The following is a 19,323-nucleotide window of genomic DNA, read 5'->3' on the forward strand; positions in this document are numbered from 1 at the left end:
TAGGCAAATATGAGGGCAAATTGAATGAGAATTCTGAAGATAGAATTCAAGTGAATTATAAAAAGATTATGGAGGGAAGCTTCGAAGAAAGTCTAAGGATGGGACACATTTTTAGGGACACCTAGAGAGAATGTCAGACTTATTTTAGAAGAAATCTGAAAAAATTTATGTGAAGGAAATGCTTGAGAATATTCTAAAAACATCCTGCAAAGGGTTTTGAGTAAATATTCAAGGTAGTTAAGAAAAGGTTTTCTTCAGAACGCTTAAAAATAGCATACAAATAAACGGGGTGCACAATTTCACACCTATTTTATGCAAAATTTCGTTATTGATCGTGAGTATCTAGTGATCAGAACATTTCAATTATCGTAACATCTCTATCTACTAAGTATTGCTTTTTTTTTAAAGATTTCGTGCAATTTTGTGAACGCACAACCATCATTTTGATATAGAAAACGGAGTGTTTATGTGGTGGAAAAAAAGTAGTTTCCCTATGACAGGTTATAGATTTCAGTAGCAAGCACTGATGCTTTAAGAATAGCATTGTAAGTCTCTTTTACTTGGAGAATTATGCTGAATGCGTTGAAATCATTTTACCGTGATTTTTATTTTAGTGAAAAATACCACATTCAAGTTAAATAACGAACGTTGATTAAATAAAATTGAAATTTATTCATTTTTTGTTATGAGAAACTCGTCGAAGTTTCTATCACCGGCAATTTTCTGCGTGACAACTAAAAACGCAACACATAATGATCAATTTCACCCCGGTGATCAATTTGACTCCGGATTACGGTACTTAAAATTGACGCTTTTTTTGGACCACCCTAAACATGGAAATGGCCATCGTTATGACAAAAAAAAATATGGGTCTTATATTTTGCGATAAGCCACAATACTACAAATTTTTACGAAATTCTGAGAAGCACAAAATTGTTTTGGAATGGAATGGCTAAAGCTATCCACAACCTATTTCCACTTATCTCCAACTCTTCCTTGATCTCCCTTTAAATGATACTACCAAATAATTTGGATATCCAGCTAATTTGTCAAATCTAACTTAAGGCAAAGAGAACAGACGTCCAAGTTCGGTCAGAAGCTTGTGTAAAGTTAAGTGGAAACGCCACCGCTACGTAGCGCTAGCATCTTCTGATTTCCTCTATACATTTTGCACTTTCGGCCAATTTGGCGCTAGTATCGATAAATCATCTGTTGAAAATAGACCTGTGCGCCCATCAAAATATTTTCGGTGGCGGCGTGATTTGTTATTTTCTGCCGGCGGCGGCAGTGTGGCGGCGTTGGTCGGCTTAAATTTTTATTTTATTGATTTAGGAAAAAATACTTTTCAAAGCAATCGCACATGGACATAAAATGATACCCACATTTGAGTTTAGATTACTCAAAATCGCTAAAACATAGGTCACTCATAGTATGAGTCAATTTTCCGACACTTTCCCAGGGAAAACTTCTCGAATATGGGGAAAATTTAAGAAAATGGTACACAGGTTAGAAGTATATTAGTAGACAGACTAAAACCACAATCAGTTTTCCTCATATTTGAGAAGTCCTCGGAAAAGCGTCGGAAAATTTACTAATTCTATGTTGAGTAACCTGAACTCAAATATGAGTAACTCCTACTTAATTTTGAGCCGTACTCATAAGCGGTGCATTTGTTTAGAAAAGTATGTCAAGTGCTTGTTAAAATTGCAGGGAGTGGAGTCGTATGGCAAAGTGTTACAACCCTTTTATTAAGTATTAGAAAAGTACGTTATGTAGGGGTGGATAGTATTTAAAAGCAATCTGTTGCATTACGTAACATGTTAGTGGGCCCTAGGAATTCTTACATTTATTGAGCATTACACGTTATTTATATGTTGATAGCGATAAATTATATGCTTGTATTATATATGTAGAATCCCGCACAACTTGCAAGAGTTTCAAAAAAAAAGGTCAAATATCAACGTGTTGTTAATAATAGTCACTTATTCACCTTTATGTAAATCCGATCCTCGTCAGTAAGCCACTGCTTACTGCAAAACTCTATTTTTGTAAATGCTGCAATTGTCATGAATGAAGATTGTTTTATCAACATTGTTAGGGTGGATGCATGACCGACGTGTAGATACGGTCAGCCCAGCTATGTTAAAACCTCGTTCACTTGGCGTGATGGTGGCGGGCACACACAATACCTTGCGAACCAAGGCTGTCAACCAAGGATACTGCAGCTTTCTAATTTTCCAAAAGCAAAGCAAGCTCCATCTACAACGTTGTTCGGGTATGACGCAATATCCAGAATCAATAGGTGAGGCAGAAGTAAGCTCTAGTCCACTGTTTCATTCATCCGGTGTTTTTGTCGGATCGTTTTTGCGTACCCTCTTAACTGGTCTATCCTTTAGATACTATATATTCCATAGATAAGCGGAGGCAAAGTATAATGTGCCAAACGAACTGTCAGTTAGTGTAGCCAAACGAGTATGACGTCATCATGGTGTTGTTTGAGGGAGAAGTATTGTAATCTTATGAGAACAAAACGCTTTCCACACTCCACATTCCGATTTATTTCGCGGACAACGGAGGAAGGAAGGATAAAGCAAACCATTCCTCGATTCATTGTTGCAAAGATTTGCTTTGCACTTTATTTTGAACTTTTACGCACGAAACAAAACAAAACTGCACAACGAAGAGCTCTATGATGGCATGAACTTTTTTCACGGATGCCAGTAAGATCATTTATTTTTCATGGTTGCCAAAACAACTTTTTGTGTCTCCGCTTATCTATGGAATTATTAGTATCTATAGTCTATCCAGCTTTACATGCTCGGTGGCCTGTTTTTATGAATAAATGTATCCTTCACTGTGCTCTTTTACACTAACTGGAGGGCGTATGTTGTTCCATTTTCTTCTGTTCCTGGGAGAGGGAAAGGGAAGGGTCAAAATCCGAACCTCCAGATAGCACAGTGAAGGATACATTTATTCATACAAGCAAGCCGCCATTACTGAGCATGAAAAGCTAGATAAATTTATGGTCCATAACAAACTGGGATGTATTGCATATTTTACAGCTGTCGCTTACACCGCACGTGTTTGTTTTGCGTTGGTTGTAAGTGTGTGAGTGAAAAATAGCAAACAACGGAAAAATACTGGCTTCGCAGCCCCTTGGATTCATCCCTGTGTGCTACACGGAGATGAAAAACTAGCCAAAATTAAGTGCTTTTCCCTCAATTCTAGGTTCAGCCCAATAACCCAAGCTTAAGTAAATAAATGCAATTTACTCAAAAATATCTTATTGAGTTGAATCTCTCGTTATTTTTTGGAAATAAATAAAGAGTGCAAATGAGAGGCTGAACTCAATATTAAGTAAAAAGAACTCAAATTTTGGGCAATATTTTTTCTCCGTGTAGATTGAGCAAGTGCGAACAAACGTCAAAAAACTATATGAAAATCGCTGCCTGATACACGCTCCTTTGAGGTTACTCAAAAATTCTGACACATTTTCATAACTACTTTTGAAACGTAAAATCATGAGTAGTTGTGATTTGTGAATTTTAATACCATTGACTCAACAATAAATAAATAAAGGTGGATCTCAATTATGAGTTTTCAGCCCGTTTGTTGACGAAGTTTTCCTTTCCATCGTAGCAGAAAATATGAAAATTTCAAAACAAATCATTCGAAAATGGAGTAAATTGCAGCCGCAATGGATGTGGAAGCGTACGGCAAATTGAGAGGTAATTGTTTTGTTTTCTGTTTGCTGTAAATGCAATGCTTCATTAATTTTTTTTTTCAGATTTTCGTTTTTTTAATCCTAAAAAAAAGAAATGAAGTGAAATGTTTGCCCATTTGTGTATTTTTGACTCATTCCCCAATATGGGATATTTCCCTATATTTTATGGGAATGAGTAGAAATACCTCATCGAAAAATAGGGGAAATGGCTCTAATGTTGGCCTATGGATCTAAGATTGGGCCCATCTCTAAAAATCTGCTATTTATCAATTTTATCTAGATGAACGCGTCATTGGGACGGTACTAATGGATATTTTTGGTCGCTATTGAAAATTTAGTCGATTGCTGAAATTGTGTATGGGCCCAAATTAGGGACATTTAGGCCGACATTACATCCATTTCCCCTATATAGTTTAATTTGGATGTTTAATTTATAAACAATAATTGGCTCGGTCTCACCATGTTCCGCTGGTCTGCCGCCATTGATTGCTTCTTTTGGAATCCATTGTACTTTTTCTCTAACGCTTCGTATTTCATTCCGGACTTCACCGGCAATTTCCTTCCGTAGATCGTGCTTGGTCGGTTCTGACATGATTCTGCCTTTTCCGGGTTTTTTCTTGTTTTCCGAGGGTGATAAATCCGCACTGATTTCCGTACCTGGTTCGATGTTGGTGTTGGTGTGGTCGATCTCATGTCCACCATCTGTATTGCCATGGTCATCTGGCATAAGGCTCGCGTCTTAAGTAGCTGGTCCACCGAGCATCGAAGCAAAATAAAATGCCGAACTCCTCGGTGGTGCCCATCTCGGCAAAAGAATCCAAGTGTTTAATTCATCAATTACGATCCAGAACAATGACTAACAACCCTGAACATGTTATAGTACTAAGTCAGGTGTGTTTTCAGCTTCAAAATACATCCGAGTACATTCCAGTGATCCACCAATGGTTATGGATACTTTATGAGTAATTGTTAAATTCACCAACAGCGCATCGTTCCAAACAAATGCTCATCTTTCTTGCATCCCGTTCCATCATCCCTTTCTAGATTGCAAAGTAACTCAGAAACTACTTCGTCTAGGCATCATTAAGGCAATGTACCAAAATTCAAATCTCGTAGTTCATCGCATCTACAGCCCATCTCCCATCCACTACTCTAGGTTCACCTACCGACTGTTGCATTTGAAGAGAAACTTTGGACCACGACTTCTAACTACCTACCTTACAGCTGGAAGGAGTCACGAGCTGCGAAAGAAACTACTTGAAGGAAAAACTTTTACTTACCTACAACATGGCAACGACGAAAAGCACTGCCAAAGTGCGTCGGAATTCTGATGGTGTGCCAGCAAGCAAAGCAGTCAGGCAAAAACCGGTGGGATGGAGTTGGAGATTTTCGCAAGATTGGCACAAGGATGACGATAAATGTTCAGCACTTGTCTGATGGATGGTAGGACGTGAATCACACACCAACCAACCTGAAGCCCCGGACCTGGTTCAGCTGGCGAAGATTTGTTCCGGGAGAGAGTAGTATTCGTTGCTGGTGGGAAAATGCTAGTGGGTGGGGTAGCTGAAAGGGAAAAGCTTTTATCAGTGCCACTAAACACGGGAATATTCGTTCTCTCTGGCAGACTCCGGAACTAGGGCTCTCCTGCTGCTCCTCGTCAGCTGGGGGAACGAGATAAAGCCCAGGGTGATGATGATGATTATGTGTGCGAGGGTGGAGCCAGGGGGAGATGCTTCGCGGTAAGGAAGATTGTAGCATTTACAGCATTTACAGCAACCGGGAATGGTGTTTGTTTGGTTTTAGTTTATGCACTAGCACCGAAACAAGAAGCAATTGGAGGCAATCGTTCCGCAGACGTCGACGAGAACGACGACGACGAGGACGATGAACGTTCTCCCAGATATATTGCGGGGGCGTTCCAGGGTGGAATTTAGAGGTATGTCCGTTTGCAGTGGGATCAGGCTATCAGATCCATCTCTGCGTTGTGTTTATACATTATCCATTGGAGCAAACGAGCCGGAGACTGATTTTCGGGAAAAGGGAAATGTCTGTCGAGAGGAGACGTTGATAAATGAACGAAATTAAGGATCAAAGTTTTATCTCTCGATTTGAGTTCTCGGTTTGTTGTTCATCTGGTACAGTCATCCTGTGGGAAGAAGTTGGAAGCAAGGAGTCTCCAGAGGGAATGTAACGTGAGTTATTTTGGAACATAAATTCCCAAACCGAGCGGGAGTGGCTTCCATTTGCCATCACTGCTGGTTGCAACCTTGAGCGGGGCTGTTATCTCCATCAGGGACGATGAACTGGAGCGATTTGCATCTAGATTTTGCTATCGGTTAGGCAGATGGAAACTGCAATATTCATTAATAACATTTCCCACTGAATCACTCCTGGATTGGCAATTGGAATGAAATTCTCCAAATTGCTTCGGGTAGGTGGTCGATAGCACCGAGTTGACAAATGGGAATTAAATTGCGAAAATTCTTATCTACCGTCACTGCACAGCATAAAATACGCTCTCTGTGTTGGATGTTGGTATGTGGCGCAAAATCCTGTACATTTTTATGACCATCAGCGCCCAAATGATGATGAACGAGCCAGCTTGGAAACCGGGAAAAATGGCAACCAAGCAACTCACCGTTTTTACGATTATGGCTTGTGGTGCGATGGTGCAATCCAGGTTCTGGAATACACACAACCGATAGGGAAGGGCTGGTTGGGGATCAACCCCTTTTGGAAACATTTCCCTCAACTACTTCCCTCGGTTGAGAGCAACCGTTTATTTGAATTCATGAATCGGATGTTAATCACCTTGAAAATGGAAATCATAAAAAAGTTAAGCTTTCATGTACACTTAGTTCTAGCTTGGAAAAGTGCTCTACGATGGCTCTGGAAAAGAGGAGTGACTTTTATTGCCCCAACATTTTATCTGTACCCTTTCAGCACCAATGCTCAGTTCAAATCAAATGGAATGCTGTACGTATTTCAAACCGTTGGATTACATAATGCAGGAGAAGAAAATGGTTTATGCAATATTAAAACAATGAAATGCTCTTTAAACATTGGATGAATGCTCTTTTTCTGCGTTGCTGCTCAGATTTAATGTCCTGCTCGTGTTTTTTTGTCAGATGAACGCACAATGGGATCTTTCTGAAAAAAGCGGTCAGCACTCTTTTCTCACCTTTCCCGATGATTTAGCGTTTAGGTGTCTATATCTGTTCGGGACATAAAATCACTACGACCAGGTATTTGATCTATTGTAGTATATCCCATGTACCATCATCGCAAGAAATTGATTCTAATTGAAAGGTCGCACTATTTAGGGGCCTCCCTTAGCTCAGTCGGTAAAGGCACAGCTACAAAGCAAGACCATGCTGGAGGTGGCTGGATTCGATTCCCGGTCCGGTCTAGGAATTTTTCGGGTTGGAAAATTTCTCGACTTCCCTGGGCATATAGAGTATGATTGTACTTGCCACACAATTATGCTAATGCAAAAATGGTACAGGCATCGAAAGCTCTCAATTAGTAAACTGTGGAAGTGCATCTAGAACACTAAGTTGAGAGCACGGAATAAGATTATATGCGATACGCAATAAGCTTGAAATGCGAGGAAGAAGAAGAAGACTATTTATACCCTTAGAAGAGTGAGAACACCCGGCGCGCCCCTTTGTCAGTCAACATTGGATTCCTTAGCAACACAATTTAGCAATGACACCGATAATGACTATGCCTCAGAACCTTAGTCAAAACCACTTCAAACTAGAGAACACCGAATAGAAGATGAGGAATCACATAGATGTTAAAGAGACATTTTAGAGTGCTCTCGAGTGTAGCATCATAATTGAAAGTACAGAGTGTGGCTCTACGGTGCGAATATTTTGAATTTTTATAGGGAGATTAATAGCCTTAAACTATCTATTGTAAGATACGTTAACTGAAAATTCAATTGGATTTAACGTAAGCATTCTATATAAAAAAGTAACGAAAAAATCCCAAAAGAGCGATCCATCACTGCGTGCTGGGCACCAATGCTACCGACGCCAGGGGAGGCAGCTGCCACACCTGGATCCTACCTATCGATCCATCACAACTCATGAACCGAGGCTTTACTTACCTTCCGAAGGAGGGCGTGATCAGAGATGTTATGCCTCAGAACATCCCGGCGGCACCGACTGGGATTGAGCCCAAGCCTGCTGGGGTGAGAGGCAATCGCGCTTACCACTACACCACCAGCACCGCTTAATTTCATTCAAGTGTATTGCACATTGAATCACACTACTGTTCAAAACAGATGGATTTAAAGTGTTTTGCATTTCAATGCGATTTGAATTGCTTGCTCAGAAAGGTAAACATCGAAAACAAGAGTGGTGACTTTATCCTATCAACCCGCCTGATAAACAGGCTTGATGGAGCCTCACTCGCGAGTTTGAAATGAGCCGAGCGTAGCATTTTTCTGAGGAGTAGAATGCCTATTGCCAAATCATTCCACTGAGCTTGAGAGTGAGGTTTGCTGCCATTCATGTTCATGTTTTCTATCACACGCTCTTACTCTCACTCTGGGTGCTTCTTGCGTCGAACAAAAAAGTCATCCGGAGTGTCGAATAGCGCACCTCACGTTAAATCATCCTCTCGCTGAAGTTCACTCTCCCTCTCTATCTCGAGGAGTTTTTGTTTACTTCTTACATATTCCTGCTGCCACTCACTCGAGGTGAGGACTGGCTAAACTCGCAGGACAAGAGTTTTTTTTTTCTTTATTTAACGTCGGTCTCTGTTCCGCAATCTAGTGCCAATCACCGACGGACATCGATTGCCATCCATTGACGGCAATCGAATGTGCAGGAAGGCAGCTTTCACACCTGCGTAGGATATCGCACCCATTCAACACACATGGGCCGGGACCAACGGCTTTTACTTCCCTTCCGAAGGAAGACGTGACCAGAGATTTTTATGCCTCAGAAAAATCCCACCGACCTCGGCTGGGATTGAACCCAGACCCATCGGGGTGTTAGAAAGCAGTCACGCTTACCACTACACCACCAGCGCCGGCGAGAGAGTTTTTTTTTAAACCTTCAGTGAGTTTGAGGACATTCATCAACCCGCCCCATATATGAGAACAACCGTGGCACAGTGGGATCGAACGAAGACTCCAGCAGCAGCACACCTCAACAGTCCATGATCGAATCCCAAATCAGACCCATTAAAAAGATATGTGAAAGCTCTGGCCTCTGGCAGTTTTGTTTATATATTTGTCGATTCATTGTTAGAGTCGGCAAAGTAGAAGTCGATAAAGTAGAATATCGTAGAATATTGAACTATGATGTGCAAAGCTATTGATATCACCATATGAGGCACATAGAATCCAAGTGTGTCACAATTCAAATCCATAGTGTTCAGGCATGATTCATAGCATAAGATTCACACATGAAATGGAAGCGTTTCACAATAAGCGCAAAATTAAGTGTGTGACACATGATGATGACGTGTAAATTTTTTGAGTGTATGAGCTGGGAGGCAGACTCGAAAAATATGGTCGTCAAAAGGAGCCAGAATCAAGCGGTCACGAACCATCATTGGGAGTCAAGCAGTTTGATGATCAGAGTTGGTTGGAAATGCTGTCTAACATGAAGCTTTAGTGTGATAATTTATTAGCTAGAGAATGATATCAGAAGAGGGAAGGTAGATAGTTCCGTTAGTGTGCGGCAGTATGGAAATTGAATAGAAGTTGAAAATGAGCGAATACTCAAATTAATATTGAAAGATATCATTAACCAAGTTTTTTGACAAAATATTTAGTAGGATACAGAACAGAAAAGTACATTTTCTCACTGCAAACTGGACAATCTCAAACAATCACTACGCACTGAAAGCAGAACAGGCTATTTTGCTACATCTATTTAGATTTGATTTCAATGGCACAAATTTTCATGACAAGAAGAACAACTTTGACTATTTATTTTACTTCTGGGTGAAGTCAACGGTTTACATAGTTGAAGATGCTAATTTCAAATAACAGATTAAAGTGGTAATTTTTATACGAAAGATGAGGAGATGAAAGTACAGAGTTGATAGTTCCATTACAGTACTGCAGTGTGAAAATTGTATATAGAGAGTACAGAGTGAGCAAGGACAACTTTTATGAATGAAGGTACACATCGGTTTGATCATCTCTTTACTAAACTCCCCCGTTGGAGAGGGATGATGAGGACCGCCCCGCCACCATTGGCAAAAATAGATGATCACCGACTTGCTCATGTACCGAAGATGTGTTTGAAATAGTTCTATAGATTGTACCACACTCAAGTTGTTATCTGAATGGAGGCATCCAGTCGTAGGTTTGGAAATTGCAGACATTGTTACCTCTACCACGGTATGTGCTCCAGTCGTCGTCGACTTGACGATTTCGAGGGACACGGGTAGGGTAGGTTCTTCTTCTTCTTATTCGCATTTTCAAGCTTATTGCTTAGCGCATATTAGCTTATTGCGTGCTCTCAACTTAGTGTTCTAAATGCACTTCCACAGTTATTAATTGAGAGCTTTCGATGCCAATACCAATGCATGAATTTGTATATTGTGTGGCAAACACAATGATACTCTATGCCCAGGGAACTCGAGAAAATTTCCAACCCGAAAGATTCCCTCGACCGGACCGGGAATCGAACCCGCCACCTCCGGCTTGGTAATACCGTGCCTTTACTGACTAGGGTAAGTGCTGCTACTGTATCTTTCGACCAGTGGTGACGGGGGGAATACCCCTCACCGTCCCTCTCCAACGGGGGAGTTTAGTAAAGAGAGATGATCAAACCGATTTGTACCTTCATTCATAAAAGTTGTCCTTTCTCGCTTTCTACTCTCTATATTATACAATTTTCACACTACCGTGCTCTAACGGAACTATCAACTCTATACTTTCATCTCCTCATCTATCGTATAAAAATTACCACAAGCTATAAAATAAATTCCGTATGTGCTATCTGCTTCTTCCTCCCATCCTATGAGTATACGAAAATAATTGTTTATACAAGTTTTGTTTTACATCTCAGCTGTAACTTAGAAGCATCCCTCGTAATGATTATATAATACATTAGTTGCCTTTTCTGACGCAAAGGCGACTGGACTACAGATATTGTTAACACAGTATATTCGAACAACATTTCTGTAAAAACTAGTGCCAAGATTCATGATTGACTCAAGCACCACCAACGTCGAGTTCCCCACTTAAACATAAAATTTAGCGCCAAATTGCGACTCTGTAGCTCTTTACTCCTATGAGAAAATCCATAAGCAAACGTCAGACTGTGCGTGAAACATGGCGGACTTTGTACTATCCTTTCACTCCACCGAAAATTCCCAGAAGAAACTGTCTAAATTTGCTGCAAGAGCAAATTTTTCGACGGTGCCGTCAACGCCAATTCGAAGACGGAGGATTATTGATCACCTCATAAATTCGACGGCACCATTTATTAAAATTTACGACGTTTTTCATCCCTACTTATTTCTAAGTAAATTTTTAGCTCTCTGTCTGTCTCATTCCGGTAGGTTCGGAAAGTTCCGCTATGGATCTGATTATGGTTACTTCGGAGACGAGCCAGCCAACGGCTGAAAGTCTCCTTAATAAAGATATATAAAAAAAAATTTTTTTTTTTTTCCTTTGGTTTGTTTTTCCGTCGATCTTGTTTTCCGTGCTGAGCACCAATGCTACCGACGTGCCAGGAAGGCAGCTCCCACACCTGGACCCTACCTATCGACCCATCAACTCATGAACCGGGGACCAACGGCTTTACTTCCCATCCGAAGGAAGGCGTGATCAGAGATGTTATGCCTCAAGAACATCCCGGCGGCGCCGACTGGGATTGAACCCAGGCCTGCTGGGGTGAGAGGTAATCACACTTACCACTACACCACCGGCGCCGTTATAAAAAAAAAAAAAAAATGATTATGGTTCATTAGCAGCATGTAAAATATTTCATTTTTAAAGAATATAGTTTATCAAGTGCACGCAAACAAAAAAATTGAATCCTTCGGAAAACAGTTTGTTTAAATCTATCCTGTCATTTGATCATCATCATCCTTTTTCTCGGTTTTGGCTGCCGTGGTGCCATTCTCTTCCTTGCTGTTCGGAGAGCCCGAGGAAGACTATTTGCTCTTGTCCGCATCGGTGTGCTTTTTTTAGGCATTCTCCAAAGATTTGATGAACTGTTCCAAATCGGCTTCCGTGTTCAGCAGCAATTGCGATACGACCGGTCCCAGCCGTCCCTATTGCAGGGCATTGGAAAACATCGACAGCGCTTGTTGGAATTGCCGTGAGGATAGGGTTTCCTTGAGTTGTTGTTTCTTGTTTTCATCGCCTTCGATGTTGGGTAAATGTTCCACTACGACATCAACCTTGTCCTGATCTGCGACAGCCGACGAAAGGGATTCGGAATCGACCGCCGTAGAGAGATCAACATTGCCTCGCATCTGCCAGATAGTTCTGCAGATCCGAAAGGAGGACACGGTGACAGTTCAAATCGTATTGGCATGTATTGAAGTGTTGACGTATTACAAAGGCATTACTGATTTATTGACACATTGATTTGCCCCTAGGGCCGAAGTGAATTTAATGGCGTTTCAATGCATTAATTTAGAATCCGTGGCCGAGTTTGAGGTCAAGAAACAGTGTTAGTTTTTTAACCATACTCAATAAATAAATTTAGAAGTCATTTGCTGTGAAAACATTCCATTTAGTGCACAAATCCACTCGAATAATAGAGGCAAAGGGCGGGTTGTGCTAAGTAGGCCCAACATTAGATCTAAGCCCCACCCTCACAGTTCTGGCAAATGATTAAAATTGACAAATTTATCCGACAGCCACTTCTTCACAGGCAACAAACGCACACATTCGATCACAACACTTCTTTGTATTGATAAATCATCCATCGTAAATCAGTACTTAGGGCGCACTCTGAACGTCATTTAGGATGATTGCATCGAAAATCTCATGAATGATGTTAGTGAATACACCAACCCATTACTTCGAAGCAAAACTATGTACACGGACGGAAGAGCAACTCAAAATTGAGTTAAATTCGAATCAATTCAGCAAGAGTGAACAAATCCTCGTTCTGTAAAATTGGGTCGAATTCAGCTCCATTTTGAGTGATATCTTAGTCCGTGTATGAAGGGATCCGTTTCTATGCGAACGGGTAGTTAGCACTATCTATACGGAACCGAAAAATTACCCAAAATTAAGTTCTTTTCACTCATCTCCCATGTTCCGTTCAATAAGCTAATTTTCAGTAAACCGCTTATAGTAGTTTGCATTTGGCTACGGCAAAATTAATTACTTATTCATGTGTATTTTCTACCCAAAATTAAGTTCAATTGACTCAAATTTGAGAATATCTCATATACTTACTGGTAGCTTATTGATCGATAGTCATGAGAAAGTCGAATCTCTCGTTCCGTTTTTGACAACAACAAAAAGTGCGCGTGGGATGCAAAACTCAAAATTACCCAAAATTAAGAAAAGGAACTTAAATTTAGGGTAATTTTTTTTCTCCGTGTACACGCATATTCTGGTCAACTCAAAATTGAGTCGAATGTACTCATCTCAGCGGCAAGTAAGGATACTCAAAATAAATCATATCGTCCGGCCATTTTCAACAGAGATGGCTGGTAGGAAGTGATAAAAATCCCCATATAGAAACTGAGAGAAGTGGGAATAATTCGCTTTCGGTGCATATTCAGGTCAAAAAAAGTGAAAGACAACCTAAAGAAATCAGTCAGGGAGTTAATCGTTCAGTTTTTCCCGGAAATTATTGTTTAGCAAGCTACAATCAAATAAAAATGATTTTTCCCCATACAGTTTTACCTACTTTACTACCAGTCCCCAAAGAGCCAAAAAATTCAAATTTGAGAGCGAAAATTTGCTCTCACTAATTCAATCTCTCAACATGCCATGTATTTTGATGACACCCTATTTGGGATTTCCCTTTCACAGACTACAACATAGAGTACCTGACATTACAAAATATGCAATTTGATTAGCATCTGAAGCCCCTCCTTTTTACATATTCTGCACAAAAGATACTTTCTGCCCCACCCCATTCATAAAATTCGGCAGGAAATCCTGTTTGGGGTGTGCTATTTTGAGTACAAAATGTGTAAATGTGGACTTCGGATGTTAATCTAAATGCATATATAAAGGTAACAGACATGTTTTGCACTGCACTGTCCTTTGTGAACAATTAACGGAAAACAGATAATGTGTAGTTTCCGATAGCCAACAACAGCAGTGAAATCTGATGGAAAATGAATGCAGAAGCTTGACAAAAATATTAATTGAGTAGCCTTATGTTGACTCACTTTTGTGTAGACGTGTTTGGTTTTATTCAAGCAAATTAAAATCCGGATTCATTCTACCAGAGCAGAAAAAGGTTCAACACCATAGCCCTAAGCAATTCCTTCTTACCTGAAGGAATTTCCGCCGGTTTTGAGTGAAACATTCAACCGTTTTCTAGGACATTTCCTCCAATATGGTTGACATTTTTTTTCTATGTCCAGAATTTTGCTGACTGAGTGGCTTTTGCTCCGTTTGACATATCTCGTTTACTCAATTTTTGAAAACTCGATACATCGGACGAAAGTGAGTACGATCGACTCACCCGGTGAGTAAGCTGAAGTTAGCGTGTAGTGGGAATGCGTTCGTATACGGTAACTCGCAACAACTCAAAATTGAGTCGAACATACTCATTTCAGCGGGAAGTATGGCTAATCAAAAGTGAGTAGGCGCACTTTCACTCACTTTTGAGTAAACGACGTTCTCGCACAGAGTGAGTCAAAACCACTCTGGGATATTTTCAGCCGGGACGTTTGTTTTTATTTGCTTTGATAAAAAAAATGAAAATTACCTGCTCCAGATTCAATAAACTGAAGCTGAAGACGACTGAAAACCGTCTCCGCATGCAATTAATACATACCTTAATAAATTTCGGCCGGTGTTATAAAATAACTTCGCCGTTTCTAAGAGCGTTTGATCCGAAACAGCTGGTGGCTGACTGAGTGGCTTTTACTCAGTTTGACATTTCTCGTTTACTCAGATTTTGACAACCACCTAATGCATCGGACGAAATTGAGTACGATCGACTCACCTGGTGAGTAAGTTGAAGGAAGCGTGAAAAGTTTATTGTGTGTACGGTCACGTAGATCAACCCATAATAGAGTAAAATTGCAATGAATTAGGAAATAAAAAATTAATATTTTCGGATAGAGGCATTCCACGAAGGTTCGCAAATCGATCCTAACCGATCATTTCCAATTACGCTGAAACTTTACACAGTTGTTCCTTTTTAGTAAAGGCGCCATTTTGTGCTCTCTGTTTTTCATATTGAATCACGACTACTTTTTGAAAAGGGCCTGTGTAAAAATAGTACTAATGAGTTTAAAAAAAAATATTGCCCAAACGCTTTGTTCGATTGATTTGATTCGATTGATAGTTGTAGATATTTGGTCGTATGAATAAAAGCGTTTACTTTACTTTTCCCGTAAGAAAAGCACAGGAAAGTAAAGTAAACTCTTTTTATTCATACGGCCTATTATTTTGGCAATTGTGTAAAAAATTATACACTGTAAAAAATTTCGTTTGTATCAATGAAAAAAATTATATTTATTATTAAAAAAGTTGATTTCTCAAAAAGTGCGTTTCAAGCCTCATCACATAACATATGTGGAACTTGATCATCAAATATCGACCCCATTTCTGTGATTTCAAGTTGTATAGAAGGACATCGATCTGTCAAATTGATTATACCAGCTGTAAAATGAGAAAGGGGATCAAGTGGCTTGTCAATTCTTTTGAATGATTCTACCGTGGTTTATAATTCTATGTGTTCCTAGCACTCCTGAACTCATGTCTTACTATTTCCTTAACCATTTATGTGTTTTATTTAAAATTATGTAGCTAACTTTAACAAATTCATCACCTTGATTCACACAGCAAAACTGTGGTAAGCTTAGAAGAAACATTTCGTAGGAGGAAAAACATGACCGCGTAAATGTGGAATTAAGCGTTTACATTTCGTAGTCCAGAGAGAAGCTGCAAAATTTGGAACAAGAGTCAGAAGTACCATTTGAAAAATATTCAGTGTTTTGAGCTGACTTTACATCGTTCCATTCGCAAGAATTTTGTAAGCAGAATGATGAATGAAATCGAGTGCTTATCGATACCTGTAATATCCAAGATTTCCCTATGTTTCTCAATTGCCGTCAATTGAAAATTTCCTCAAAAATCCCAACACAAAGAACTACCCCCATTAATTTTTAACAAAAAACATGGCAAGGTTGATCCTAGTTGATTGAAAAGGCAAAAGAGGAGCAACAGCCAATCATAACAAACTTTTTTTCGACCACTATAGCTTAAGTCTTAGGGTGGGACTCCTAGCTAGCTGTATCAAAGTTAAGCACTATTTACTAACGAAAATAATCTTGAATATGTATCAACTCGATATTTCGTGATGTAATCATAAGTTGACTCACTAAAAGCACAGTTAATAATATTTCAACATACCATAAACAAAATGATAGTTTTATACCTATTCAACGTAATGTTCAAATCTTCGAATTGTTTGCATTACATTATATTCAATTAACATAATTTCAGTCATGAATCCAATGCAAACCAATAACACGAAGAAATAATGCATCTGTAAATAGGCAATATTACTGAATAACAACGCACTTGATTGGCTTCTGACCGACTTGAAAATACTAGCTTAAAAATCCTTTGAAAAGCCCCCTGTCGAGCTAGTCGAAAAAAGAATGCCGACACGTCAAACTCCGTCAAGCATTTAAACAGCGGACGAACACCATCTTATTATGCATTACCGTGACTATTGACAATTCGCCTCTTCGGTCACTCTGTAACTCTTCTTTCCTATGGTAAAATCCCATAAGCAAACATCAGTCTGTGCGTGAAACTTGGTGAACATTTCCTTACCCTTTCACTCCTATGAAAATCCCATATGATTCTGTCAATCTTTGCGTGAATAAATGGCGGCTTGCTGGAGGAATGAAGAGATAAGACAAAGTCCGCTAGTTTTCATGCACAAATTGTCAGATGCTTATGGGATTTTACCAGGAGTAAAGAGTTGCAGAGTCTCCGTCAACGTCAATGCTTGCTTTCGTAAGGGCCAATGCTGCAAACAAACAATTACTGTTTGTGTGAATTTCTCGAAAATGAAAACTCCTTCAAGAAAACCAACACCATGATTGTGTAGAGAAAGAGTCCTCCTATCCGATAAAATTAGTGACTTACATGGATTGACTTTGACCTACGAGACATTTACGCAAGAAGCCATTATTTATGTTTTCGACATTGGTCTTTATGAATGCTCAGTGTCGATATCACGAAAATTTTATTTTGACAGATCGATGTCCAGCTATGCCAGTTATACCACTGAGGCAAAACAAAAAAGGGGTCAGATTTGAGTGAGCTTTTTGCATGAAGTTCCACATATGTACTGTGGCCTCATTGAAGCTCATAATGTTTGCTACTAACTGGCAAAGCTTGGTGATGGTAAACTCAAAAACAAAAAAGTTATGGTTTTCTGAAAATTTCTCGATTTTTACACGTTTTTAAACCGTGTATAATTTTGCACAACTTTCCCGAAGACACCATAGCAATCAAGCAAGCCGTTTTTGCAATGTATTAAAATGTTTATTTTATAAAAGCTTTTCTACACAGGCCCTATTGGAAAAGTAGTCGGGGTTCGCTATTACAATTTGTAATAGCGAATCCCGACTACTTTTTTATTTTCAAGTTTCAACTTAAATCCACAAAATACATTTTTCTGCTCTTTTTTTACTTTTTTTTATTCGGAAACCTTATGGACAGATGATACATAATTTATTTTCATTGTAATACACGTATTTTCTATTTTTATTTAAATCACTTCTTAAATAGGGGAAATGTTTGCTTCGGCAACACCTTAACCTATTATCGTCAGGGGGGTAAACAACGTCCTTGAGGGCTCAATTTTGGTATGTGGATACATTGTGTTTGAGAGCATCCATTGGCCAAATTTGAGTGCTCTAGGACTTTGTTTACCCCCTGACGATAATAGGTTAAGGTATTGCCGAAGCCAACATTTCCCCTACATCGAATATTTTGGCATCATTATAAATACAGTTTGAGTAACGTTTGGCTTTAATTTTATTTTCTGAAACAGGAATGAAAGAATGAAACTTTTGAGTTCCTTGAATTATTTTTGCATTATTATATTGCTCGTTGAGGTGTGAAGCCATACTTTCGTATTCCTCTGTTGTGGCAAAACTAAATGATGATTTTGTTAATTCTTCTTCTTTTCGATTATTTGCCCAATTATAAACCTCTCTTGCATTTTTTATTGGATGTTCACGTTCTTTGCTCTAGTAGCCATGTGTTTTATTGTACCTCCAATAGCGTCACAAGGACCTTTCCCATGTGATGTTTCAAAGAAATGCCATTCGGCTTCAATTCCATACTTTGATTTAAATTTACAAAGGCTAATTGTTTTAATAAAATGTTTTCTAATGCGGAAGAGTCTGGACAATCTTCACAACACCGTAGATAGCAATATGTTGTCTTGTTTTCACAAAGTAGGCTGTCAGTGAACGTTTTTACATCATTTAAATGGTTAAGTTTTTTCAAACTGTGTAAAATTAGATTGATGTTTTCATGCGTTGTGCACACGCAAACATTGTGGGTTCCAGAGCTGGTTAAAATTTTACATTGCATAGGGCGGAGTTTTGCAAATGAAGAGAATCCAATTTTTACATTGCAGTGAATTTCATTGAATCGGTTATAAGCTTCTCTCAAATTCATCATTAGTAATCTTTTTTGAATGGCTTGTCGTTTTCCTTCTTTCTGCTCAGACACATAATCTTTTTGACCAGGCATTGCCCGGCTTATATCATCATCTTCAAAAATATTTATGACTGCCAATTTTGTTTCATCACTTAAAGCTGTGCCATATTTTGCGGTTTTTGACGAATGACCTTCCTTTATCAACTTAGCCTCTGTTGCAATATATCTACTAGCATTAAATTGATCCATAACTTTTTGTGTTGACCATGAATAAGGCAATAACGATAAAATTAATAATTTTTCACTTCTTGCAGTGGATGCATTGGAAAACTTTTCCTTCATGTTTTCTAAAACTTCTTTGAGTTCATTCACTTCGTCAGCCTCAGGCTCGAAGTTGAAAAGATTCTTTCTAATACCTTCGTTGATTTCACGGTGCTTCTATTCGGGGTAGTGGATGTAGTTGAGTTTTCCCATTTTTATCGGTGATACCTGGAGTCCTGCAATGCCTCGGTTGAATATCTCGATGTTGACTGGTTGAGTAACTTCTTGGTACGATTGAACTGAAGTAACTGATGTCATTGATGGTACAGTTGTAAGGCTTTCACAGCTCGGTACGACAGGTACTATCACTGTAGTTGGCATCTTTGAGCTTCCGGCAACATGCTGTTAATCGTTTGAGATGAAAAGAGCTTGTTTATCAACACGAAGACGACAGGACGTGCAAATGCGAAAACCAGTATTCAATCCTGATGCTTCAGAATATCCAATCGATTTTAAT

Source organism: Ochlerotatus camptorhynchus, unplaced genomic scaffold (genome assembly GCF_037179485.1).
Source record: "Ochlerotatus camptorhynchus isolate MF236.1 unplaced genomic scaffold, CSIRO-AGI_Acam_v1.1 ptg000128l, whole genome shotgun sequence".
In the NCBI taxonomy this organism is placed as follows: Eukaryota; Metazoa; Arthropoda; class Insecta; order Diptera; family Culicidae; genus Ochlerotatus; species Ochlerotatus camptorhynchus.